Source organism: Lithobates pipiens, unplaced genomic scaffold (assembly GCF_037356315.1).
Source record: "Lithobates pipiens isolate NorthernLeopardFrog02 unplaced genomic scaffold, aLitPip1_a1.2 Scaffold_30, whole genome shotgun sequence".
Taxonomy (NCBI): domain Eukaryota; kingdom Metazoa; phylum Chordata; class Amphibia; order Anura; family Ranidae; genus Lithobates; species Lithobates pipiens.
The window spans coordinates 1,596,700-1,623,744 of NW_027507791.1; positions in this window are offsets into that span (position 1 = coordinate 1,596,700).

The window sequence follows — 27,045 nt, forward strand, 5'->3', positions numbered from 1 at the left end:
ACGAGGTGGCCGAGGGTCAGGCCCAGGAGAAAAAACGCGCCGGAGGCCGAGACCTCCGCGCGCGCGGTAGCAGCTCACCCATCCGAGCGTCGGCTCCGGCCGACCCCGCCAGTCCTCCGAGGCGATCCCGAAGCCAGTCCGGTCCTCGCTCCTCCGCCCGACGCCGCAGCTCAGCCAGCCGTCGATCCACGTCAGCCATCTTCAGAGGAGCAGTGAAAAAACTGCCTCCTCTCTCTGTCCCCTCCGTCGAACTGGACTTTGCTCCGCCCACTCCCCCTCTTATAGGGCTCCTCCCCTGTCCCCACACTCACCACCAGCTCCTCCCCCTAAGGCTAATCCCCTTGCAGCTTAACCCTTTAGTTCCCTTAAACATCCCTGTCATGCCCGGCCCTCCATTACTTCCCTCCTAGTCCATTCACTCCGGGCCTCACTCTCTGGGGGCTCTGCCGTAGGGCATGTCAAAAGTGTCCAATCTGTCTGCCATAATGTCGCAGTCCTGCCGCCATTACTAGTAAAAGAAAAAAATTATAATAAAAATACCATAAATCTATCCCCTATTTTGTAGACGCTATAACTTTTGCGCAAACCAATCAATATACGTTTATCGTGATTTTTATTTTTTAACAAAAATATGTAGAAGAATACATATTGGCCTAAACTCTGGAAAAAAATGTGTTTATATCTATCCATCTCTCTATCTATCTTACTTTTTTTTATAGTATAAAGTAAAAAATATTGCTTTTTAAAAAAAAGTGTCTGCCTTTTTTTGTTTATAGCGCAAAAACTAAAAATCCCACAAAAGAAAGCTCTATTTGTGGGAACTAAAGGACATCACTTTTGTTAGGGGAAATACCTCGCACGACTGCGCAATTGTCAGCTAAAGCGACACAGTGCCGAATCGCAAAAAGTGCTCTGGTCAGGGAGGGGGTAAATACTTCCGGGGCTGAAGTGGTTAAGACTCTCCCATTGACCATGCCCATTGTTCGCCATGGTTCACTATGCATGCCACAGATCATCATCTCCCTGGTAGGGGTCCCAGTGCAGTATTTTGCCCAGGGGACCATGATGTTAAGGTGGCACTGCCCATGAGATGCTCGTGGTGCCTTTACTGGGTCACCAGCTATAGGTCTCCTGCCACCCTGCATGTCGCCGAGCTTGGTGCCCCTCCTCTAAAAAAAAAAAAAATGGCTGCCACGTGGCGGCCATCTGTAAGCCTGGGGGCCCCATAATCTCTTATTGCCCGGGGGCCCCATAAGTTGTCAGTCCGCCCCTGTTCAGGTTCTTCATTCAAGATGTACTTATAGCTTTTAAGAAAGTAATTTATTTTCTTTAACCTCCCTGGCGGTATGATTATTTCAGATTTTAGGTGCTGAAATCGGTACCATTACTTTGCATGAAAATTTGGCGTTTTATATTGTAGGCCTGTAATTCTTAGGAATAACTCACTTAAATCTGTCCAAACCAGAGTCTAGTAGACATCCCGGGTATGATAAAGTTTTAAAAATTAAATCATAAATTATAATATAATAAATAACTATTAATAATTATACCAAATAATAATATAACAATAATAAAAAATATTCAATAATGTAATCAAATCAAAAACACTGAAATTTGCTCAGTTGCAGAATTGTCGCTGTCATTACTTTTCAGTATTTGATGACGGATCTCCCCACAAATCGCTATCCCTCAATTCTGTGAGTGATTCTAATTTATTATCGCTGTTTTCTAGCTGGTCTAAAACCATTTTTGATGCAAAGTGACAGTTTTGGTTGCTATGGACAATCTCCAGTTTCCAGGCATAAAGAACAGTTTTTATAATATAAATCTGCATGCAGGACACTGGGCAGACCACTAGGGACAAAGGGGATGTGAAATAATTACATACAGCAATGTAATCTGTAAGATTACATTATACTGTATGTATTCTGTGTGTTTTACTTTTTAAATTTGGCGCCGTTCTCCGTCCCCATGTGTCGCAACACATCGCAGGGAACGGAGCCCGGCGATGTGATAGATCGACCGGAGGACAGCTCGCTCGTACAGCGGGGGGACATCGCTGGATCCAGGGGATAAGGTAAGCATACTCTTCCTGGATCCAGCGATGCAGTCCCAAGTCTGGCTCGGGGGTTACCACTAATGGTACAAAATTTTCACCCCAAGCCAGACTCGGGAATACCGCCAGGGGGGTTAATATGTATGCACTCCTGAAGAAGAAAATCTGAATTTGAAACGCCTTGGGTATTGATCATCTTTCATCCTCTGTTTTGGCGATCCCAACATAAATACAGTGTTAAAAAAAAAATTCTATAATTTTTAAGATGTATTGTAACGTTTTGTATGTTTTGTATTAATAAAGGTTTGTTAACTTTTACACTATTTAGAAATACTTTCATATACTTAATACAACAATGATCCAGTACTGTTAAAGTCCCACTTTGTGGGTTTTCCTTATATATATAAAATTCAGGGATGTTGGTACCCCGCTAGCTACCATTCTCATCCTATATAATCCTCAAACCTTCATTTTCAGTTTTGAGTGGAATACAAATGACCCTGTCAGATTTGGTCTTGAAAGGTTTATTCCCATAGTCTCGTTGAGTCATTGGGGTTGGTTTATTAAAGACAAATTGGATGTTATGGCTTGATAAACAGGCGTGTCCATGTCCCGAAATGCATAGGCAAGCCCCCTCAATGTAGTGATGACATCTTCGTACACCTCCGTGTGGAGCCAATCCTATCCGAGCTGGCTGAAGCTCTATGGAAACTGCCAGACTGAATGTGACATTTGTGTTCCATCAGACAGCTTGAGAGTGGTCTTCTCGCTCCAACCAGCAGCTTCCCGGCTGAGCTCTGCATCCACCAGCTGCTTGTCTGCCAAACATGTTATACGTATATATACAAAAGCACCCGCGCCACTATAGGCCCTTATTACACTCCTCTATTAGAAAATGTTATGCACTCCCAAATTAACACAAAATTATCACAAAAACTGTGCAGCTGCCGTTTGTGATCCTCCTGGAAACTTTACAGTGAATTGTTATGTATAAACAGCACTTGCTAAGTAATCCAACTCAATCATAACTAATGATCAATAAAATATTATAAAAACATAGTCCATAATGCTAGCCAAATAAAGTGAATGTGAAAAAAAGTCCACTTGTATATACACAGTACCCGTGCTCCATGCACCTATGAAATAAACATTAAAAAACACAATCCATAATATCAGCCAAATAAAGTGAATGTAAAAAAAGTCCATTTGGATTTACATAGCGCCCGTGCACCTTTGCCCCACTATGACATTTATGCCCCATACACACGGTTGGAAATTCCAACGCAAAAAGTCCGATCGGATTATGTTGTCGGAAAATCCGATCGGGTGTGCGCTCTATCGGACTTTTTCTGTCGGAATTTCCGACGGAAAAAGTTTGAGAGCTGGATCTAAAATTTTCCAACAACAAAATCCGATCAAACTTTTTCCGATCGTGTGTAGAGAATTCCGACGCACAAAGTGCCATGCATGCTCACAAAAAATTTGGAGACAAAACCTATTGGCTACTGGCCTCTACGTAGTCCCGTCCTAATTTTTGTACGTCACCTCATTCCGAACGATCGGATTTTCCGACAACTTTGTGCGACCGTGTGTATGCAAGACAAGTTTCAGCCAAAATCCGTCAGAAAAAATCAGACGGATTTTGCGGTCGGAATGTCCAACCCATGTGTATGGGGCATTATGCTGTTCTACCTTGTGCTCATGTGACACACACTGCACTCACAGGACTCCAATGACCCTCCTACTGTACAGTAGAGAGGAGTCACTTTTTTCTTTGTAGGACCTGTCCAAAAATCCCAAAAGCTTCTGGCTTGAATCCTATCCCCTCCTGTGAAAGGTCTCCTATGCTTCTCCACTCCAATGGGCAATGGATGGGCATAAAAAAAGGAGAGAGAAATTCTATCATAGTGTAAAATCTTTAATAATTATTAGGGCTGAAACAACTAATCGATTAATCGACAACTAATCGATAATAAAATTAAATAAAACACTGGAAGAGGAGGAGGAGGAGGATTGTGTCAGCATGGAGGTGGAGCCTAGCACTCAGCATCAGCAGCAGTCTTTAAGGGATCATTTACAGTCCCAAGAAACCCGTGGACTTGTACGTGGCTGGGAGGAGGTGGCTGCGGATCATGTCGTCCTTAGTGACCCTGAACCGAATGCCTCAGCTAACCTACGCTGCATGACCTCCCTGATCTTGCAAAGCCTGCAGAAGAATCCTCGTATTCGTCGGATCAAGGAGAGGGATCAGTACTGGCTGGCAACCCTCCTTGATCCACGTTACAAGGGTAAGGTTGTGGACCTTATCTTGCCTTCGCAGAGGAAGCAGAGGATGAAACATCTTTGGGAGGCCTTGCAGAAAGGTCTGTGCAATGCGTTCCCAGAAACTGGGAGGTTACAAATTCCTGGTCCTGGACAACGTGTTGCTGAGGCTTCGGTCAGTCACAGAGGGAGCGGTGGAGAAGGTGGTCTTCTGACTGATGGGTTCAGACAATTTTTTAGTCTGCAGCCCCAAGGTATGATCGTTTCCAGCAACCATCGCCAGCGTCTGATTTACATGGTGCAGGAATACCTAGGGGCAAGATCAGACTTGGACACATTTCCCACCGAAAATTTACTGGGTCTTGAGGATGGATCACTGGCCAGAGATTTCACAGTATGCAATTGAGCTACTGGCCTGTCCTGCATCCAGCGTTCTTTCGGAACCCACATTCAGTGCTACTGGAGGCTTTGTAACCGATCACAGGGTGCGCCTGTCCACCGACTCGGCTGATCGACTGACCTTTATAAAACTGAATCAGTCTTGGATCACCACCAGCTACCAAGCACCTGATGCTGATGTAACCAAATAATTGTTTTTGAAATGTCAGATCCCTTTAAGGCTGTGTTTGCTGATGCTGAGTGACTATCCTGTTATGCTGAGTGACTATCCTCTTCCTCTTCAATGATCCTGCTGATAGCTTGTAAGAACATTTTTGGTTCTGGGCACCGCCACCAGTGGCTAAGGCCCAATTTTTCAGCCCCTGTATAACAGGGGCATGTAATTAAAATTTTTGATGCAATACTTTGCAGCAGGGCTCATTCCTGGGCCCACCAATGCCACGTACACACGATCAAACAATCGGGTGGAAAAGTCCGGCAAACTCAAGTCCTACGTGTGTAGGCTCCGGCGGACTTTTTTTACCCGAAAGTACGGCGGACTTAGAAAGTATTTTTGCACTCCAATCTTCCCGCCGTACTTGCATTTCGGGCGTTGGTATGCCAGTCCGCCGTACTTTTGAAATGAGCGGACTTTTCCCACGCGGAGAAAAGTCTGCTCATTTTGAGCGCGTCTCCAGGTAGATGGGGCCAGCAAAGGAGGCGTCGCTGGCCCCGCCACCTGGTATGGACTTAAAGGGGAACCCCAACGCCGGCGTGGGGGTCACCCCCAGGTCCACATCAGACCCTTGTCCGAGCACGCTAGCCGGCCGGCCAGGAAAGGGGGGGTGAGTAAGTGCCCCCCCTCCTAAGCCGCACCATAGGTGGTGCCTTGGGGAAGGGGGGGCCGCGCGGCCCACCCACCCCAAAGCACCTTGTCCCCATGTTGATGAGGACAAGGGCCTCTTCCAGGCAACCCTGGCCATTGGTTGTCGGGGTCTGCGGGGGGGGGGGGGGGCTAATCGGATTTAATAAGGGGGGCCCCCGGATACCGGCCCCCACCCTATGTGAATGAGTATGGGGTACAATGTACCCCTACCCATTCACCTGTAAAAAAAAGTAAAAAAAAACACAACACACAAGGGTTAAAATAGTTTATTGCACAGCTCCGGGGGTCTTCCGTCTTCGGGGGTATTCTCACTGGACTCCTCCGCTATCTTCTTCTAGCTCTTTTGCTAGCGGAGGAGCCCGGCTTTCTTCTTCGCTGCTGCCCTCTTCTTCCGACTTCGGGGGTCTTGTCCCCCTCTTCGGTTCTTCTTGCCGGGCCACCACGCCTTCTTCTAGCTCTTTTACAGACGGTGGCCCGGTCTTCTGTCGCCGCTGTCGCCGCCTTCTGTTCTTCTGTTCTTCTCTTCAGATGTTGCCTCGTCGCATCCTCCGCTCACCACATGAGCGGACTTTCCTCCGCGTGTGTGGGCGAGTCCGTTCATTTCAAAAGTACGGCGGATAGTCCGGCGGACTTAGTACGCTGTATTAGTCCGCTGAAAAAGTGCCGTGTGTGGGCAAGTAGCTCGTTCGGAAAGTCTGGCGGACAGTCCGGCGGGAAGTCCGCCAGATAGTCGGCTACGTGTGTACGCGGCACAAGAGTAACTGTGAGGGCTTACAGTGTTGTGGCAACACCACCACCAAAGGCCCAATTTTTCTGCCCCTGTTCAACAGGTGCATGTAATTACAATTCTTGATATAATATTTCACAGCAGGGCCCGTTCCAGCGCCCACCAGGAATAACTGTGAGGACTTACAGTGTTGTGGCACCACCACCAAAGGCCCAATTTTTGTACCACTGTTCAACAATGGCATTTAATTACAATTCTTAATATAATAGTTCACAGCAGGGCATTTCAGCGCCCACCAAGAGTAACTGTGAGGGCTTACAGTGTTGTGGCAACACCAACACTTTAGGCCCAAATTTCTGCAGAACATATAGGGCAGGCCCCTACTTTTAAACATCCAACTTACAAACGACTCCTACTTGCAAACGGAAGGAGACAACAGGAAGTGAGATGAAATCTACCCCTAGGAAGGGAAATTCTCTCCTGTAAGAGTTGGTATGGGAAAAACGTGTCTCCTCTCCACTGATGCTTTAGCACCAATCCTTGTTTCACTAAAAACTCAAAACTTTAAAAAAAACACTTGTCATTGGGACAGAAAGGGAGGTGAAATCTTCTAAAGAGGTGCACAGACAGCAAAACAAATGTTACAGGGGTGATAACCCTTCTCTATGTTTTCCAAAAAGCTTAAAAATAGTTTTTTTGGCTGGAGCTACACTTTAAAAATGTACCAGTTCAAAATTACAAACAGATTCTACTTAACAACAAACCTACAGTCCCTGTCTTGTTTGTATACTGCATGTATATTGCTGTTCAGAGTATATAGGACCTGGGGCCCCATGCCTTTCCTTTTTTTAATTTGGGTGCAGGGTCCCCCTTTATATCCATAGAAGACCCAAAGGGCCTGGTAATGGACTGGGGGGAGGGGGGTTACCCATGCCGTTTGTCTCACTGATTTTCATCCATATTGCTGGGACCAGACATTACATTAAAGCCGCAAGCAGTTTTAAATGACTTTTATTCCTTTTAAAAATGTCATTTTGTGCAGGGACTGTTCTGAGCACGTGAAACATGTGACACTTTACAGGCATACTATAGATACCCCCCAGGTATGATATTTAAAGGAATATTTCACTTTTTTTTCACTTTAAGCATCATTAAAATCACTGCTCCTGAAAAAACTGCAGTTTTTAAAACTTTTTTTTGCATTGATACATGTCCCCTGGGGCAGGACCCGGGTCCCCAAACCCTTTTAGGACAATACAGTGCCTTGAAGCGGTTCAGTTCGCGTTGTGCGCTATACAAATATTTCATTCATTCATTCATTCATTCAATAACTTGCATATTAGCCTTTAAAATTAGCACTTTTCATTTTGAACGTTCGAGTCCCATAGACTTTAACGGGGTTCTAAAGTTTGCGCGAACTTTCAGTCCATTCACAGGTTCTGTTGAGTTCGGCTCATCCCTAATCTGTAAGTATTTCTCAACTGCAACAGAGAAAAAAAAGGTCTCCTGTCCTGCCAGACAGGGCATTACTGTCAGAGCTTTTAAATCTAAGAACTGAATAGAGGAAATAAAGTTTTTTTGGCCAGGAAAACATATATGTATTTTAATCTGTGTTCTTAGCTGCTTTAATTATTAAATGCACGGCTTTCAGATCATGCATTTCTTCCTTACTTTCCATTCTGTCCTTGCCCTCCTCCCTCTCCTTTTGCTTTGTACCTTTCAAAGGGTGAATGTATTAGGCAATACTCTGAATTTTAGTCTTTTACATGATCCAAAACCCTAGTGCTATTCCGGGTACACAGGTCTCTCAAAAAAATGGATTGCACATTCCACTTCAATAGTCTTATGTGAAAATTGATTAGTGTGAATGTGCTTTTTCAGCGAGTGTATGGGGAAGACAGACAACTCCCCCTCCCAAAGCCTCTTTCCATGTTCTTCCATTTTTAATAGAGAAAGTCACCAGAATGCCTTGCATTGGAATGCTATGATGTGTGCCCACATCACAAACCATTTTCTTTTGGGACAGCTGTGAAAATGTAAGAGACAGTTTCAAACCAACAGAGAATTAATGAAATGCAAATCGCTCTGCAGCAAAAACAGACAAGATGAAAAACATTTTTTTTTTCAGCTTTTTTTTTTATATTCCTCCCCTCTTTGGTGATTTTTTTTCCTATTTATCTATAAAAAAAGCCACATTTATCTAGGATTAATGTAAGTCACTTGATATTGCTTTTGAAGATAGAAAATTAGAGGTTTCTTTGAAAAGACCACATAGACTGAATGTTTTATTTGCATAATCTAATGCAGTTCTTAGATACTCTTACATTAGGGCATCAAGGAACCAATTTAATTAAAGAACTCGAAGCAAATGCAAAACCGCCATTTACCTTTTTTTGTCATTGGAAATGCTAAATGTATTATTAAACGGTGCTATGTGTAGTCAAATATAAACATTTTTTTGACTAAATTCAATTCCATGCTAAGCTAGCATTCCAATTTTGAATATATAATATGCAACAGCGGGTAGAGTAGTCTTTTAAGTATCACCTCATCATGGGTTTATGGTGTTCACAAACTTATGCCCAAAATGTTTGCAGGTTCACCACGAACATAGCTTTTGATCCAGGTCAACTGAGCCAATAGAGCCCATAATTTGAAGGAATGCTTAAAGCGGTAGTAAACCCTCCTAATGAAAAACAATTTTAACATTATTATAAAGTAACTATTCATTTTGATTCAAACGGGCACTATGAATAAGCATAGGAATAGTTCTTACTATAAATATTCTTTATATCCAAAAAGCTGCTTCTTCATATTCGCAGGCACCAGCTCAACTCTGCAGGGACTGAATTGTCATTTATTTCCGCCCACTCTAAATTTTCTTCCTCCTAATCTCACGCATGCTCAGTAATTGCATTATCCAAGACTCTTCTTTGTTTCTATTGGCTGCTGATCCGGAGAGTAGAAGCAAACTCTGTGTTACTGTGAAAAGCGAAGAAGGAAAAGCACCCCCTAAGTGTAATATCCAAAAGACATTTATTAAAAACAGGCTAAACACTAGCCACTCACATAATGCAGGTAGTAAACAGGCTCATAATGATAAATCCGGAGCTCCTGACTTCCTCCATCTTGCAGTGATCTACCAGAGGACCTCCTCCTGATCCCCGGGATGGCTCCCAGGAGCCCACAATCGCACCAGTGGCTACCTGCAGCAAAGCAGATTTATAATTATGAGCCTGATTACTACTTGCATCATGTGAGTGGTTAGTGTTTAGCTTTTGTTTTATAAATGTCTTTTGGATACCACACTTAGAGGCACCTTTTCTTCTTCACTTCATGCCTTTTGTTTGACAATAGTGTGCGTATTAGCATTATAAATAATCAGAGTAGGATAACTCAATTTGCTCCCCATAGACTTCAATGGGGTCCACCCAAAATTCGAACATTGAGCAAGACTTGCAAAACTGTTTGCAAACTCAATACAGGCAAATTTGCTCATCACAAGTACAATGTGGTTAGTGCTCTGTCTGTGTCTGGGAGTAAAAAAGTAAGGATATTGCAAGGTTGCAAGCATCTTGACTACTTTTTTCTCTGTTCCTCGCCCATCAATACCCAAACTTAACCATGGAGGATCATTCCCACTGATGTTCCTGTACAAGAGCCACAGGAGAACCCTCTGATATAGTGTACTCCATGGGTGCTCAACCTGTAGCTCTACAGTCAATGTGGAACTACAAGTTCCATGAGGCATTGCAAACCAATGACAGTTACAAGCATGACTCTCAAAGGCAGAAGCATGATGGGACTTGTCCAACAGCTGTAGGGTCACAAGTTGAGCACACATGGTGTACCTAATCTATTTTTGAAACAACTAAAGTTTTCTTTGGAACACTCCAGTGCCATCTCCCACTTCATACGTACATATGAAGGGATCAAAATCACATTTGTTCCATTTACCTCCATGTCCCCACTAGGACACCAGGTAGTAGTTTTCTTTTTGTGACATTGAAAGATATATTTTCTTGCAGGGTAATATGAGGTCATCATTAGTCCATTTAAAAATATAGCGGCACTCCGTGAGTCATAAATGGTCTCAGATAGAATATACGATTTTGAGAAGATCACAAGGTCTTGTTGTATTTGTCTCAGCAGAGATTTCCATTGCAATATAATGTTGTCAATGTGGCTTCTATAGATTTAATGTCATCTTTGATTTTTGAACTTTTTGTTTTTTATGAACTTACCCACTACAAAAAGAAAAAAAATACGTTTGCAAATCAATCGCAATATTTGTCATGCTCCAGCACTACCCTCCATGTCCTTTGTAGTCCAGCACTTGAACTCTCCTTGGTTGAATGATGCCTAGTAGGGTAGCACGGATACTAGGGGCAGGAGGGAGTGACATCATACCAGGGGCAAAAAGGTGTGGGGGGATTGGCATCATACTAGTCGCAGTATGGGGGGAACTTGCACAATACCAGGGGCAGGACATGGGGAGAAGAAGGGTGATTGGCATGCTACATGTGACATGGGAGGGGGTACTGGTAATGTACCAGGGACAGAAGGGCAGGAGTGGACTGGCACCATACCAGGGGGAGGAAGCTAAGGAGGGTCTGACACCAAATCATAGGTGGGAGGAAAAGGATACTGGCAAGATACCAGGCACAGGAGAAGATGGGTAATTGGCACCAAATAAGGGTCAGGCAGGAGGATGGGGGGAATCATTTTTAAACTTGTGAGTGTATTTCATAGTTTTTATACATTAAATTGCGGTCTTACTGCACTTAGTGCTGCTCTCTCTGTCCTTTGTGTTCCCAGAGTTCCTTCTAGCTCCCCCCACCCTGCCCTCGCTTACCCTCCTATTCCCCCCCCCTCACTTATCCCCATGCTCCCCCACCCTGCTCTCACCCCAGCATCACCCCAGCCTCACCCAACTCCCTAACCCCCCACCTCCAAAACACTACTCCTCTACCCACTCTTCCTAGGTGATAGGTATTGGTAATTGGTATCGGTGAGTACTTAAAAGAGTATCAGTACTCGTACTCGGTGTTAAAAAAATGACACCGTTGCATGCTTAATGTCTCGTGTCATTCAACCCACTACCTGTGAGCTCAAAATGTCAAGGACACATCATCTTTGGGTTCTTCAAAAGGCCAACCAGGGCTCATAGGAAAATGTTTCAGAGAATGGTGCTCATAGCACCATATGACCAGTATTTTCTGAAGCATGCATAAAGTCAGACTGGTAAAAGGAAAATAGGAGAAAGAGGACCTCGCAACATTTCATGACCAGCCAAAAAATCCTTGGGGAGAGGATGTTGCTTTATTGCTGAAGCCCCTTGTCAGTGGTACAGTTTGCTCCAATATCTATCACCATCACTTCTTCTGGACAGCTCAATTCACATATACCGTACAGTAGTAAATGTAGAGTAAAAACTTAAAGGGCAATAAAAAAAAAAATAGAAATAGAAATGATTATACTGAATAATTATCTCTACGTGTATAAAACTCATAAATTTAGCAGTAGTCAATATTTTTGTGGCAGTGGTTCTTTAGCAGAATATCTCAAGAGATACAGATTATAGGGTATTTTACAAATCTCTATATGAAATCCAATAGCCAAAATATGGAACAGCAATGAATAAACTTGACAATCTTGTCAAAATGTACTTCTAGGTAAATACTATTATATTAATTCCAAACTATTACTTGTAGAAAGTACACTATAGCTTGATTCTCATTATAAAAGCAAGCTTTGAAGACATGTCATTTTAAATATGAATTTAACAGTATAATACATTTCATGTACAGTAGCAATCTCAATTTTAATAAAAACACTTAGGAAAATATGGGGGAAGTTTGTGGCGGTCTGATTTATGAGGCATCCAAAGCACAGAGGTAATGAGGTGTAATCAATAACATTTATGAAAACAGAATTCTGTGATTCTCCAACAGTGCTGACTAGACAGGTTTGATTTTTCCTGAATGCAAATAAAGCGCATCTTTTCATCTGTCATCCCTGACGGATTTTAATAAATTTAGCATGTGGGAGATTAAAGTATTAAGGTATATAGATCAGATTTTTTTTCCAACCAATTAAACATATCATATTGAATGCATAAGTAAGTTTCATGGCATTTACGATTTATCTTAATAAAGTTAACTGCTTGATGGGGATATAATTTGTAGCAAAGCATTCTCTAGTAGATTTTTAATGGGAATCTGTCACCAGGAAAATAATGTTTGGGCCAGCTGAAGTTCACTAAAAATGTGATCTCGCAGACATTGGCGCTGTTCAAATACAGTATATCCTCTGCTTTCTTCATGATGTGACCCCTCTTATTAATAAGTTCATTTCACATCCTTTTTTTTATTGCTCATTTATTACAGGGTGCATCCATGTCTCTCATTTTGCAAAGAATGCTTTCTAATAAGAAAGTTAGACCCAGAGCAAGAAAAATCTAGAAGCATAGGTGCCGGCCCTACATGGCTGGGTTTAAAGGAGTTTGGCATTCAGAGGGTTTAAACTGTTTGAAAAAGATAATAGCCAAATGGTACTTACCTCATTGAGCAGAAAGGAACAGGTGGGACTTCAGGGGATGGAATAGAGAAGGGATCAAGCAGTCTTCAGTCAGAAGATAGCTGGCATTGTCCAAACTTCACCTGAAGCAACGTGCATCATCATTAGGGATGAGTTGAACACCTCCTGGTTCGGTTCGCAGCAGAACATGCGAACAGGCACAAAATGTGTGAAAATACATAACACCGTTAAAGTCTATGGAATGCGCACGTGAAAAATCAAAAGTGATAATTTTAAAGTCTTATATTCAAGTTATTGCCATAAAAAGTGTTTGGGGACCCGGGTCCTGCCTCAGGGGACATGTATCAAAAAAAGTTTTAAAAACAGCCTTTTTTTTGGGAGCAGTGATTTTAATAATACTTAAAGTGAAACAATAAAAATGAAATATTCCTATAAATATTGTGCCTGGGGGGTGTCCTTAGTATGCCTGTAAAGTAGCACATCTTCCCATGTTTATAACAGTGCCACAGCAAAATGGCATTTCTAAAGGAAAACATTTAATTTAAGACTGCTCGCGGCTGTAATGTATTGTTGGATCCGATCCTGGCAATATATACCAAAAATACCAAAAAAAAAAATAAATGGCGTGGATGCCCCCCCCCCAATCCATACCAGGCCCTTCAGGTCTGGTATGGATATTAAGGAGAATCCTGCACCACATTATCTTTAAAAACGGCGTGGAGGTCCCCCAGGCCCCCAGGTACTATATACTCTAAACAGCTGTATATATACTATACGGCCTGCCCTATATACTCTGCCTAAAATTGGGCCTTAGGTGTTGGTTGTACCAGAACACTGTAAGCCCTCACAGTTACTCTTGTTGGGCGCAGGAATGGGCCCTGCTGTGAAATATTATATTAGGAATTGTAATTACATGCCTCTGTTAAACAGGGGCAAAAAAATTAGGCCTTTGGTTTTGGTGGCGCCAGAACACTGTAAGCCCTCACAGTTACTTTTGCTGGGCGTAGAATGGGCACTGCTGTGGAATATTATATATATTATATATAATTACATTCCCCTGTTAAACAGGGGAAGAAAAATTGAGCCTTGGGTGGTGGTGCCACAACACTGTAAACCCTCACAGATACTCGTGTTGGGTGCAGGAATGGGCCCTGCTGTGAAATAATAGATAAAAAATTGTAATTACATGCACCTGGGACAGAAAAATTGGGCCTTGGGTGGTGGTGGTGCCCTAAACCAAAAATATTGTTGGAAGCTAGCATCATTAAGATTTAGGAGGAATAGGATAGTCAGCATAGGCAGTCTTCAAGAGATCCCACATCCATAGAAAATTAAATTACTTACATCAGCATCAGGTGCTTGATAGCTGCTGTTCCAAGACTGATTAATTGTTATAAATGCGAGCCTATCAATGGAGTCTGTGGACAGGTGCACTCTTTGATCCATTACAAACCCTCCAGCAGCACTGAATGTGCGTTCAGAAAGCACGCTGGATGCAGGACAGGTCAGTAGCTCAATTGCATATTGATCAAGTTCTGGCCAGTGGTCTATCCTCAAGACCCAGTAACCCAGTGGATGCTCTATTGGAAAGGTCCACAAGTCTGCTCTTGCCCCTGGATATTCCTGCACCATATAATGCAGACTCTGGCGATGGTTGCTTTAATCGATCAGACCTTGACCTTAAAGGCATCGGTCAGACTGCCACCTTCTCCACCGCTTTTCTTCTGACTAAGCGAAGCCTCAGCAACACCAGGAAATCGTAACCTCCCAGGGTCTGCACAAATCTTTCTTCAAGGCCTCCGGAAGATGTTTCATCCCTGCTCCCTCTGCGAAAGCAGGATGAGTTCTGCAAACTTACCCTTGTAACATGGATCAAGAAGGGTTGCCAACCAATAATTATTCCTCTCCATGATAACACGAATCCTAGGATCCTTATGCAGGCTTTTCAGAATCAGGGAGGCCATGCAGCGTAAGTTTGCAGAGGCATTCAATTCTAAATCCTCTGGGTCACTAAGGATCACATGATCTGTAAAAACCTCCTCCCAGCCACATACAATTCCTTGGGTTTCTGGGGACTGAAAACCATCCCTTGAAGACTGCTGCTGAGTGTTATCCTCTACATTCGTGCTGACACAATCCTCCTCCTCTTCTTCCTGTGTGTTTGGCGGGCCTGCGGGAATGCGCCACAGGCAACATTAGATCTCTCATAAGGGATCAGATCAGCTGGTAAGCAGCAGTATTGTCATTGGTGGAGGATCCCTTTACTTTTCTATGGCACATCTTCGTGGGTGTTGTGTTTAACATCACTGTGGGGGTCTTATGAAATACTGTTGAATTTGGAGAGTGGACTAATTAACCAATCATCTACTGAGTGTCTTTTAGAGACAAATTTTTTTGGACTTTAGGAATTATTATATGCTTTTCAAAATTTGCAACCGAATGAATTTTCGCACTATTATCCATTTAATTTATGCTATATGCGTTAATGATATATGGTATTTGAATGAGGTTTATTCATAATATTATTTGTTTACTTTCACACTATATGGGTTAAATACTATATAGTTTTTCACAAATCGCAGCACAGCTTCTCTTTTTAGTTTACGGTATTATTGTGTGTATCTCACATTGAGTTGCAGCTTTTATTTTATTTTATTTTATTCACGCTCCACTTCAGTAATGTAGTTTTCACAGTGTTTGCAGCACTATTCCTTCAATCGCGGTTATCTCAAATTCTTATTTATATTTTTATTTGTAGAATTTAATAGACAGCGCTGTATTGCCACTTTTTCAATCCTTGATCAGTAGCCACTGGCGTGGCAAAAATAAGCCAATCTCCCCTGACCCTGTCCTGGTGCCATACTCGCACAGGTACTCATTAATGGCCCTCTGCTGTGTGAGCAGCTGATACAGCATTGCCAACATTGACTGGCATTGTATGACCACAGACTTTTCTGGCCTGCCTCAGGAGATCCTGTAAGCCTGGATACCTGATCGAGAACCACTGCACCACCAAATTCAGGACGTGTGCCAAACATGGAACATGGGTCAAGTGTCCCTGTCGGAGGGTGGACAGAAGGTTGTGCCATTGTCGCATACAACCATTCCTGGCATAAGCTGGCATGGCATCAACCGCCTCTGAGCCTGCCCCTGCAGAGCTGACAGAATTTCTGCCCTAGTGTGGCTCCTGTCCCCTAGGCAGACCAACTCAAGCACTGAATGGCATCTTTTAGCCTGACTGCTTGCGTAGCCCCTTGAACGCTTACGAAGCACCGCTGGTTCAGAGGAAAAATCTGCAGAAGAGGCTATAGAGGAAGAAGAGGAGGGGTTGGAGGAGAGAGCTGTGGCAGAATCACCACTAGCATTTTGGAGGCGTGGTGGTGGGAAAAAGCTCCAACAATACTGAACCCTGTCCTGCATCCTTCCCAGCTTCCAGCAGTTACCCAGTGCGACGTGAAGGAAAGGTAACATCCCTGCCCATGCCCGCTGGACCATGAGTCAGTGGTAATATGAACCTTACCGCTAACCGCCCTGTCCGGCAAGGCCAAAACATTGCCTTCCACATGCTGGTAGAAAGCCGAAATGGCCTTCCGTGAAAATAAATGGCATTTTGGAACCTGCCACTGAGGTACAGCACATTCCAAAAATTCAGGAAAGGGGGCAGAGTCTACCAGCTGAAAAGGCAGCAGTTGCAGTGCTAGCAATTTGGCCAAGCTAGCATTTAGACGCTGAGCATGTGGATGGCTGGGACCAAATTTATTTTTACAGTTCAGCAACTGGGGTAGGGAAATTTGCCTGCTAAAAAAAATGGTGGTGTACTGCTAGCAGATTGGCTGCAAGTACTTAAGACACATATTGCTATACCTTCATTCCTCTCAGTGCAGGTTTTGAGAGGACTGGAAGTATAGTAGGGTTGGAGATACCAGATGAGGAGCAAGGAGAAGTCCGCCTTTTTCTTTGATGTGGGTCTTTAAAGTGCTGTTGTCAAAGGACTGCATGGCAGGTCATCATATCTCTGGTCAAGCATGTGGTGCCCAAGCTGCTGTTCTGGCCACACTTGATCCACTTCAGACATAGGTTGCAAACAGCAACAGTGCTCTTGATGCGCTGGGATCCCCGCAGTGTCTCCGCAGTGGAGACAGAAGACGGATGTATGGACAGCGCTGGACTGAGAGATCCCCCGTCGCTGGATATGATCATCCATCGCTGGACCACGGAGATCCGTCGCTGGATAGCAAAAGTGGATTAGCACTAGTGATGGACGAACTTCCGACGGGACGTTTCGCGAACGCGGAACGCGAGCGCGGCCGGTAGTTCGCAAACCGTAACGTTCGCGGCGGGCCCCATTGACTTCAATGGGAGGCAAACTTTGCAAACCTACAGGTTAAATTTGCAGCCACAAAATAATTACTAGATGTGCAAACATAGTCCCACCACATGGCCAATGACATAACACATGTATGAGGTGAATCTGGGATCGACAACTACAAGCATTCTTTTTTTATATGTGAAATTGTTGTGACAATTCAGGACTGTGGAGCGCATGAAGGCAATGGAGGAGAGGGAAGGTCAGGGTAGGCAAAGAAGAGGGTGCAGGAGATGATCACCAGCAGCGTGACATACAGCAATGACACCTGCACCGTGATAGAGTGATCTGACACCAGCACCATGATAGAGAGCACTGACATCAGCAGCGTGACATAAAGCACTAACACCAGCACAGTGATATACAGCACTGACAGCAGCACCATGATAGAGAGAACTGACATCAGCAGCGTGACATACAGCAATGACACCTGCACCGTGATAGAGTGATCTGACACCAGCACCGTGATAGAGAGCACTGACATCAGCAGCATGACTTAAAGCACTGACACCAGCACCGTGATAGAGAGCACTGACACCAGCACCGTGATAGAGAGCACTGACATCAGCAGCGTGACATAAAGCACTCACACCAGCACCGTGATATACAGCACTGACACCAGCACCGTGATATACAGCACTGACACCTGCACCATAAGCAGCCCCAGGAGGAAGTCAGCATAGCACAGGGATGGTGGGAGCCCCTCATAATGAGCATAGCACAGGGATGGTGGGAGCCCCTCATAATATGCACAGCAGAGGTACAGCCCCAGGAGGAATTCAGCACAGCACAGGGATGGTGGGAGCCCCTCATAATAAGCAGCCCCAGGAGGATGTCAGACTAGCACAGGGATGGTGGGAGCCCCTCATAATAAGCAGCCCCAGGAGGAAGTCAGCACAGCACAGGGATGGTGGGAACCCCTCATAATGAGCATAGCACAGGGATGGTGGGAGCCCCTCATAATATGCACAGCAGAGGTACAGCCCCAGGAGGAAGTCAGCACAGCACAGGGATGGTGGGAGCCCCTCATAATGAGCATAGCACAGGGATGGTGGGAGCCCCTTATAATATGCACAGCAGAGGTACAGCCCCAGGAGGAAGTCGGCACAGCACAGGGATGGTGGGAGCCCCTCATAATAAGCAGCCCCAGGAGGAAGTCAGCACAGCACAGGGATGGTGGGAGCCCCTCATAATAAGCAGCCCCAGTAGAAATATGACACCGTTCAACCTCTTCAAACAGGAGGGTACGGGCATATAGTACAGCGTGTTTTTTTTGGACAAGGAAGTGAGCCAAATGAAGAAAGAAGGTCTGTGTGCTCGATTAAAAAAATTGTTTATAGACATATACATGGTCTACTGGTCACATGTGTTGAATTCCTCCGAGATCCATGCCTCATTCATTTTTAGAAATGTGAGGTAGTTAACACTCTCGTGAGCTAGGCGAGTACGCTTATCGGTCACGATCCCCCCTGCTGCGCTGAACGTCCTTTCGGACAGGACACTGGACGAGGGGCAAGCCAACAGTTCGATTGCAAATTGGGCAAGCTCTGGCCAGAGGTCAAGCCTTCCCACCCAGTAGTCCAGGGGTTCATCACTCCTCAGAGTGTCCACATCGGCCATTAACCCGATGTAGTCGGACACCTGACGGTCTAGGCGTTCCCTGATGCTGGATCCGGATGACACCTGTCGATGGGTCGGCTGAAAGAATGACCTCATATCCGAAGTCACCAACACATCTTCAAACCGGACTCTTCTTGCAGGCACTGTTGGATTGGTACCCGTAACTCCTTCTCTGGGAGTGGGAATTGCTCCTCTGCCAGCGCACGCAAAAGCAGAATGCAGCATTTCTCGAAGCAAGGCCTGGAAGTGCTCCATTCTGACAGCCCTCTGTGACGGCGGTAACATTTCCGCCATGTTGTGTTTGTACCGGGGGTCTAAGTACGTTGCCACCCAGTACTGGTCCTTGACCCTTATGCTTTTTATACGGGGGTCCCTATTAAAACACTGGAGCATGAAGGCCCCCATTTGCACTAAACTGGAAGCGGTGTGGTGGCCTGGCTCCTGCTCATCATCCAGGATAATGTCGTCCTCTTCATTCTCCTCTCCCCATCCACGCACAACAACAGGGATCCCAGAAAGGTTTAAAGCATGCTCTTCTTGCTCCTCCTCATCCGCGCCGGCACCATCGTCCTATGACTCCTCTTCAGACTCCTGTTGTTCACTTGTCAAAGATAGAGTAGCCCCCCTGGGAATTCATCCAGCATTGCGACTTCCTCATCTTCCCGCTCCTGCTCCTCCACAGCTTGATCAATGACACGACACAATGCACGCTCCATAAAGAAGGCATAAGGTACCATGTCACTGATGGCGCCATGGCTGCGACTGACCAGTTTGGTTATCTCCTCAAATGGCCGCAGAAGTCTGCATGTGTCGCGCATGAGCAGCCACTGGCGCGGTGAAAAAAACCCAGCTTCCCAGAACCTGTTCTGCCGCAGAGTTCATACAGGTAGACGTTAACTGCACGTTTCTGCTGGAGCAGCCTATCAAGCATATAGAAGGTTGAGTTCCATCACGTCGGGCCATTCGCAAATAAGACGTCTGACTGGCAGATTGTGTCGCCGCTGAATGTCAGCAAGGCGAGCCATGGCCGTGTAAGATCTTCTGAAATGGGATGAGATTTTCCTTGCCTGCCGCAAGATGTCCTGGACCCCAGGGTATTTGACAACGAATCGCTGCACGACCAAGTTTAAGACGTGTGCCATGCATGGCACGTGCGCAATTTTGCCCTGTTTCAATGCGCTAAGCAGATTGGCACCGTTGTCACACACCACTTTACCAACTGTCAAATTGAGTGGTGTTAGCCACTGATCTGCCTGTGAACGCAAAGCTGAAAGGAGTGCCGGGCCAGTGTGGCTCTTGGCTTCCAGGCACAACATACGCAGCACGGCATGGCAACGTCTCACCTGGCATGTCGAATAGGTTCTGGGGAGCTTGGGCGGCGCAGCGGAAGAGACGCTAGCAGCGGAAAAGGAGGAGTCAGGCGAGGAGGAGAGGGAGGAGGATGGAGTAGGAGGAGGAGGAGGAGAAGAAGAGCCAGGCCTGCATGCAATCCGTGGCGGTAAAACCAAATCTACACGGTTGCCACGGGTTACATGCATGACGGCCGTCAGAAGGTTCACCCAGTGGGCAGTAAAAGTGATATACCTTCCCTGCCCGTGTTTGCTAGACCACGTGTCTGTGGTCAGATGTATCTTGGCACCGACACTGTGTGCTAGAGATACATTCACTTGCCGCTGAACATGGCCATATAGCTCTGGGATGCCCTTCTCTGAGAAATACTTCCTTCCTGGGACCTTCCATTGTGGTGTTACAATGGCCACAAATTTTCGAAAGGCCTCCAAGTCCACCAGTTTATATGGCGGTAGTTGGCGGGCTATCAGTTCTGACAAGCCAGCCGTCAACCGTTGGGCAAGAGGGTTATCCGGCGTCATCATTTTTTTTTACGCTCGAACATTAGGCCCACGGAAGCCTGCCTTTTTGCAGAAAAACGTGAGCTTGGCGTGATGGAAGGTTGAGTGGAGGACAATTGTGAGGAGAGAGCAGAAGGAGAAGTAGAATACGAGGCTGGACGGTGAGAGCCTGGAGTGTGGCTTTGTGTGTTCCATTGCTCCCACTGGGCTCGGTGATGGCTGCTCATGTGCCTTCTTAAGGCGGTCGTCCCTAGGTGAGTGTTGGGCTTACCGCGACTAATGCGTTGACTGCAAAGATTGCAGATGGCAACGCTATTGTCAGCAGCGGACACGTTAAAAAAAGCCCACACTGCGGAGCCATGTGCCGGTGTCCTGGGAGCGCCAGATGTGACCGTACATGGTCGATGACTCGCTTCTGATACATTTGCAGTCTGCTTTGTCCCTCCTGTGCAATGTAAGTTATTCCTGCTTCTCCTCCCTATCTGCTGGTCCATATCTCCCTCTGAACTCCCCTCCTCTTCCTCTCTTGTGGGCACCCACGTGACATCACTAGACATGTCATCATCAACGTCACCTTCCCCACCGCTATAAGTAGAGATCTCAGAGTAGGCAGCAACACCGGGGACCAGCCTCCTCCTTGGGCTGATCTGGGTACTGTCGTCAGACTGCTGAGTGGTGGTTGTTGCTACCTCCTCTTCCTGATCCAATACCAAGAGTGGTTGCGCATCAGAAATGTCTTGATATGGATCGGAAAATAATTCCTGTGACTCAAGCGGAAGGTATGTGGTGGTGGTGGTGTTGTTGGTGGTAGTGTCTTTGGGGGTGCACATAGCAGAGAGTGAAGAAGAGGGTGCAGATCGAGAGGATGAGGAGGGTGCAGAAGAGTAAGGCTGAGTTAGCCATTCAACCAAGTCTGGTGCGTCCTTTAAAGTAATTGAACGCACCTTCTGCAACTTCCCACTTTGGCTCAAGCCTGTTGCTCCTGCCCTACCCCTACTACCCCTGGGGAAGGGCCTGCCTCTTCCTCTGCCTGTCATTTTTTAAATGACCCTGTGACAAAACTCTCAGTCCCTATACTGATAAAGGACTGCTGCAGTATAGGGCAGCAGTCAGCAGTAGTGCACCTCAACCCTATGTATTGTGGACCTATACCAGTCCTTAAGGAATAACAGACTGTACCTCACTCAACCCTATGTACTGTAGTACCCTATACCTTACCAGTCCTTATAAGGACCTTTGTGGAACAAGTAGGTTGTGAATGATTAGCAGACTGTACCTCAGTCCCTATAATGATAAAGGACTGCTGCAGCAGAAGGGCAGCAGTCAGCAGTAGTGCACCTCTACCCTATGTATTGTGGACCTATACCAGTCCTTAAGGAATAGCAGACTGTACCTCACTCAACCCTATGTACTGTAGTACCCTATACCTTACCAGTCCTTATAAGGACCTTTGTGGAACAAGTAGGTTGTGAATGATTAGCAGACTGTACCTCAGTCCCTATACCAGGCATGTCCAAAGTCTGGCCCGCGGGCCAATTGCAACCCGCGGTCCGGTTTTGAACGGCCCGCCTGGTCTTTCTAAATTTAGTGTGCCATGGAATCAGGGCTGGCAGATGAGCCCGAACCCCGGCACTGTGAGAAGCTCCACGAGCTTCAAAAGTGAAAGTAAAGTGCAGAGGAGTGTGCTGTGCTCTCTGCTTCCCCCTATAGTGCAGTACCTGGCTGAATGAGGAAGCTGCAAAGGTACTGTACTATGCTACAAGCTAAATTAGTGTTAAAAAGGGCTTTATTCATATGTGTGTGTGTGTGTGTATGTGTGTGTGTGTATGTATGTATGTGTATGCATGTGTCTGCATGTGTGTGCATGTATGTCTGTATGTGTGTGTGTGCACATGTGTCTGTATGTGTGTGTGTGCACATGTGTCTGTATGTGTGTGTGTGCACATGTGTCTGTATGTGTATGTGTGCACATGTGTCTGTATGTGTGTGTGTGTGTGTGTGTGCGTGCACATGTGTCTGTATGTGTGTGTGTGTGTGTGTGTGTACACATGTGTCTGTATGTATGTGTATGTGTGCACATGTGTCTGTATGTGTGTGTGGGTGTGTGCACATGTGTCTGCATGTGTGTGTGTGTGTGTGTGTGTGCACATGTGTCTGTATGTATGTCTGTATGTATGTGTGTGTATTTATGTCTGTATGTATGTGTGTGTGCACATGTGTATGTATGTATGTATGTATGTCTGTGTGTGTGCATGTGTGTGTCTGTATGTATAGCTGTATGTGTGTGCATGCATGTCTGTATCTGTGTGTGTGCACATGTGTCTGTATGTATGTGTGCGCATGTATCTGTATGTATGTCTGTAAGTATGTGTATGCATGTGTCTGTATGTATGTGTACACATGCGTATGCATGTGTCTGTATGTATGTCTGTATGTGTGTGCATTTGTCTGTATGTGTGTCTGCATGTGTGTGCATGTGTCTGTGTGTATGTTACTTTTAATCCAGACCCCCCCCCCCCATTCTTATACCATCAAAACTGCTTTTGTAGGGCTTGCGTGTGATATTAGCTAGGACTGCTGCTCCTCTGAAAAGCCACCCATGCACAGATCTCTTTTCAGAGGCATTTGAATGGCGGTAAAGAGGCATTATGTTGCCTCCTCACAACCTGTTTTAAGCCCGTAAATGCAACATCTGTGTGGCTGCATATTGTGTGTAGGGCAGCCCATTAATTTCAATGGACTTCCCTACTCACAAAAATGCAGGGAAAGAAGTTCCCGAGCTTTTTGCACTGCACCAAAAGCACCCTACATTTTCCAATGTGTGGTGTACCATTAAGAATTAACGGTACCCCCTAAAGTGCAGAGCATTCGTCTGTGTGTTGGGAACGAGCGCGACAAAGGCAAGAGAATTCTTGTTGGGCCATGTATTAGTGCTCGGATGGACACACTTAGACCAAATTTTCAATGGTTCAAAGAATGTCAGGCAAAACGGTCGGCCCTCATGCATGTTCACTTTATCAAATTTGGCCCTCTTTGAAAAAAGTTTGGACGCCCCTGCCCTATACTGATAAAGGACTACTGCAGTATAGGGCAGCAGTCAGCAGTAGTGCACCTCAACCCTATATATTGTGGACCTATACCAGTCCTTAAGGAATAGCAGACTGTACATCACTCAACCCTATGTACTGTAGTACTCTATACCTTACCAGTCCTTATAAGGACCTTTGTGGAACAAGTATGTTGTGAATGATTAGCAGACTGTACCTCAGTCCCTATACTGATAAAGGACTACTGCAGCAGAAGGGCAGCAGTCAGCAGTAGTGCACCTCAACCCTATGTATTGTGGACCTATACAAGTCCTTAAGGAATAGCCGACTGTACCTCACTCAACCCTATGTACTGTAGTACCCTAGACCTTACCAGTCCTTATAAGGACCTTTGTGGAACAAGTAGGTTGTGAATGATTAGCAGACTGTACCTCAGTCCCTATACTGATAAAGGACTGCTGCAGTATAGGGCAGCAGTCAGCAGTAGTGCACCTCGACCCTATGTATTGTGGAGAATATTATACGTGTACAAGCCTATTACCATACCAGTCCTGAAAAGAACCTTTGTGGACCTAATAGTAACAGCTACTGATTAAACTGACTGTCCCTCACTGCCTCACACACAGCTTCCTGCCTGTCCCTATTTAAACTGACAAAACAGAGGCTGCTGGAACAATAACTTGAATAGCACTTTTATGGACCTAAAAGTAACAGCTAATGATTAAACTGACTGGCCCTGCAGCACACAGCGTCCTGTCCCTCTCTCTACACTGACAAAAGACAGGCTGCTGCAAAAATCAGTAGCACAGCAGTGCCTCAAACCTATATCCTGAACTACACCTAACACCTATACCAGTCCTGAAAAGAACTTTTGTGGACCAAATAGCTAGCGATTTGGGTCACTGCAGTCTCTCCCTGCTCCACACAGCAACCTCTCCCTATAGTGACAGAAGAAAGAATGTAAAATGGCCGCTGAATCGGGTCTATTTATAAGTTAGGGGGAATGTCCAAGTGTTCATTTGCTGTAATGTCTCAATTGACTGTCCTGTACCCCATGATGGATGTGTCATCATAGGTCAAAGTTCTTTTACACAGTAAACACGGAAGTCCGCCGGACGAACGGCGGCAATAGTCCGCCGATCGGGCGGACGGCGAACAGCGAAATTCGCCACGAAACGACCGCCGGGCGAACCGTTCGGCCATCAGTAATTAGCACCGCTGGAATCTTTTTAAAAAAAAAATTATTTTTAATAAAGGAATTTTTCAAAAGTGTGTTTGTCTTATTTAACCATTTTTACACTTTCTTTGTGAAATGGTAGAGGTACTTTTGTACCCCCTTACCATTTCAAACAGGGGGGGCCGGGATCTGGGGGTCCCCTTGTTAAAGGGGGCTTCCAGATTCTGATAAGCCCCCCACCCGCAGACCCCCACAACCACCGCTCAGGGTTGTGGGGATGAGGCCCTTGTCCCCATCAACATGGGGACATGGTGCTTTGAGGGGTCACAGACCCCCAAAGCATCCTCCCAATGTTGAGGGCATGTGGCCTGGTACGGTTCAAGAGGGAGGGGGGCCCTCTCGCCCCCCCCTCTTTTCCTGCGGCCTGCCAGGTTGCGTGCTCGGATAAAGGGTCTGGTATGGTTTTCTAGGGGGACCCCCGCGTCAACTTTTTTTAAAAATTTGATGCGGGGTTCCCCTTAATATCCATACCAGACCTGAAAGGTCTGGTATGGATATTTAGGGGGATCCCCACGTCAATTTTTTTTTTAATTTGACACGGGGTTCCCCTTAATATCCATAGCAGACCTGAAGGGCCTGGTAATTGTATTTAGGGGAACCCCCACGCTTTTTTTTTATCAATGAATGAATGAATTAATTGTCGGCTAATACAGAGAACACTCATTGAGTGTTCTCTGTATTACGGGAGCCGACAATATAGCCGCAAGTGATTTTAAAAGACATTTTTTCCTGCACAAATGACACTTTGTGCAGGGACAGTTCTAAGCGCGGGAAACATGCGCCCCTTCACAGGCATACTATAGACACCCCCCAAGTACCACATTTAAAGGAATATTACACTTTTATTGTTTCACTTTAATCATTATTAAAATCACTGCTTCTGAAAAAACTGCCTTTTTTAAAACTTTTTTTTGCATTTATCCATGTCCCCTGGGGCAGGACCCAGGTCCCCAAACACTTTTTAGGACAGTAACTTGCATATTAGCCTTTAAAATTAGCACTTTAGATTGTGAACGTTCGAGTCCCATAGACTTTAATAGGGTTCTAAAGTTCACACGAAGTTTAGGTCTGTTCGCAGGTTCTGGTGCGAACCGAACAGGGGGGTGTTCGGCTCATCCCTAATTGTGACCATACAAAGGTCTTTTTGGTTTGTTAGGCCTTGTAGGGTTATAGAAAAGGTTGATTGCTCCCAGACAGAATAAGGCTTGGTCCTTTGTTATGTTATGCTCCATGCTGCAAGAGTTGCATTCTATTTGCCCATTGCTTTATGAAGTTGTGTTATTCTAAGTGCCATTTTAGATTGCCTTTTTTGGTGTTCTGCAGATTGGTAAATTTGTTTTTCCCTCTAAAAAATACAATGGGGGTTTGCAGAGGAGGGATGTATTGTGCAACAAGGATTCTGTTGTCTTTCGAATCACGCAGTCTTAGATGCGTCAGTTTGGCCACAGGGGTCAAGGTTGAGCTTTTCCATGTAGTGGAGTCCAAGGGTTGCCCTGTCCAGGCAGTGTCTCAGTTGTTTCTGGTACATCTGGGGAGAGACGTCTTCTTCCAATGACCACTGATACATCCGCATTGTCAATTTTTTTTATCTGTTTTACATAAATGTAGTTAGGGTTTGAGTGAGGTTGTGGTATACAGATTTGCAGATTGCAATTGTAGCAGATTTAGAACCACTAACAAAATGAAGCCAAACTCCAGCTCACACATTATGAGCATTTACAGCGACAGTTTTGCATGAATAAATAAAATCTGATCACTTTAAACACACCATGCCAAAGTTATGTGGTTTATCTCAACCATGTAAACTGCTTAAAAATCCATGCTAGGCCAAACAATAAAATGGCAGGCAGCTACTTAAAGTGGTTGTAAACCCTTACAAACCACTTTGACCTACAGGTAAGCCTAGATTAAGGCTTACCTGTAGGTCCAAGCAATATCTCCTAAACTTATATGGTTTAGGAGATATTTGCCCGAAAACGGGCACCGCTGTCTACGGGGCATGCCCCGTAGACAGCGGCGCGCAGGCGTACTGAGCGCGGCATTTCCAAGAATGGAGCTGCCGCGCGTGTCGACTCC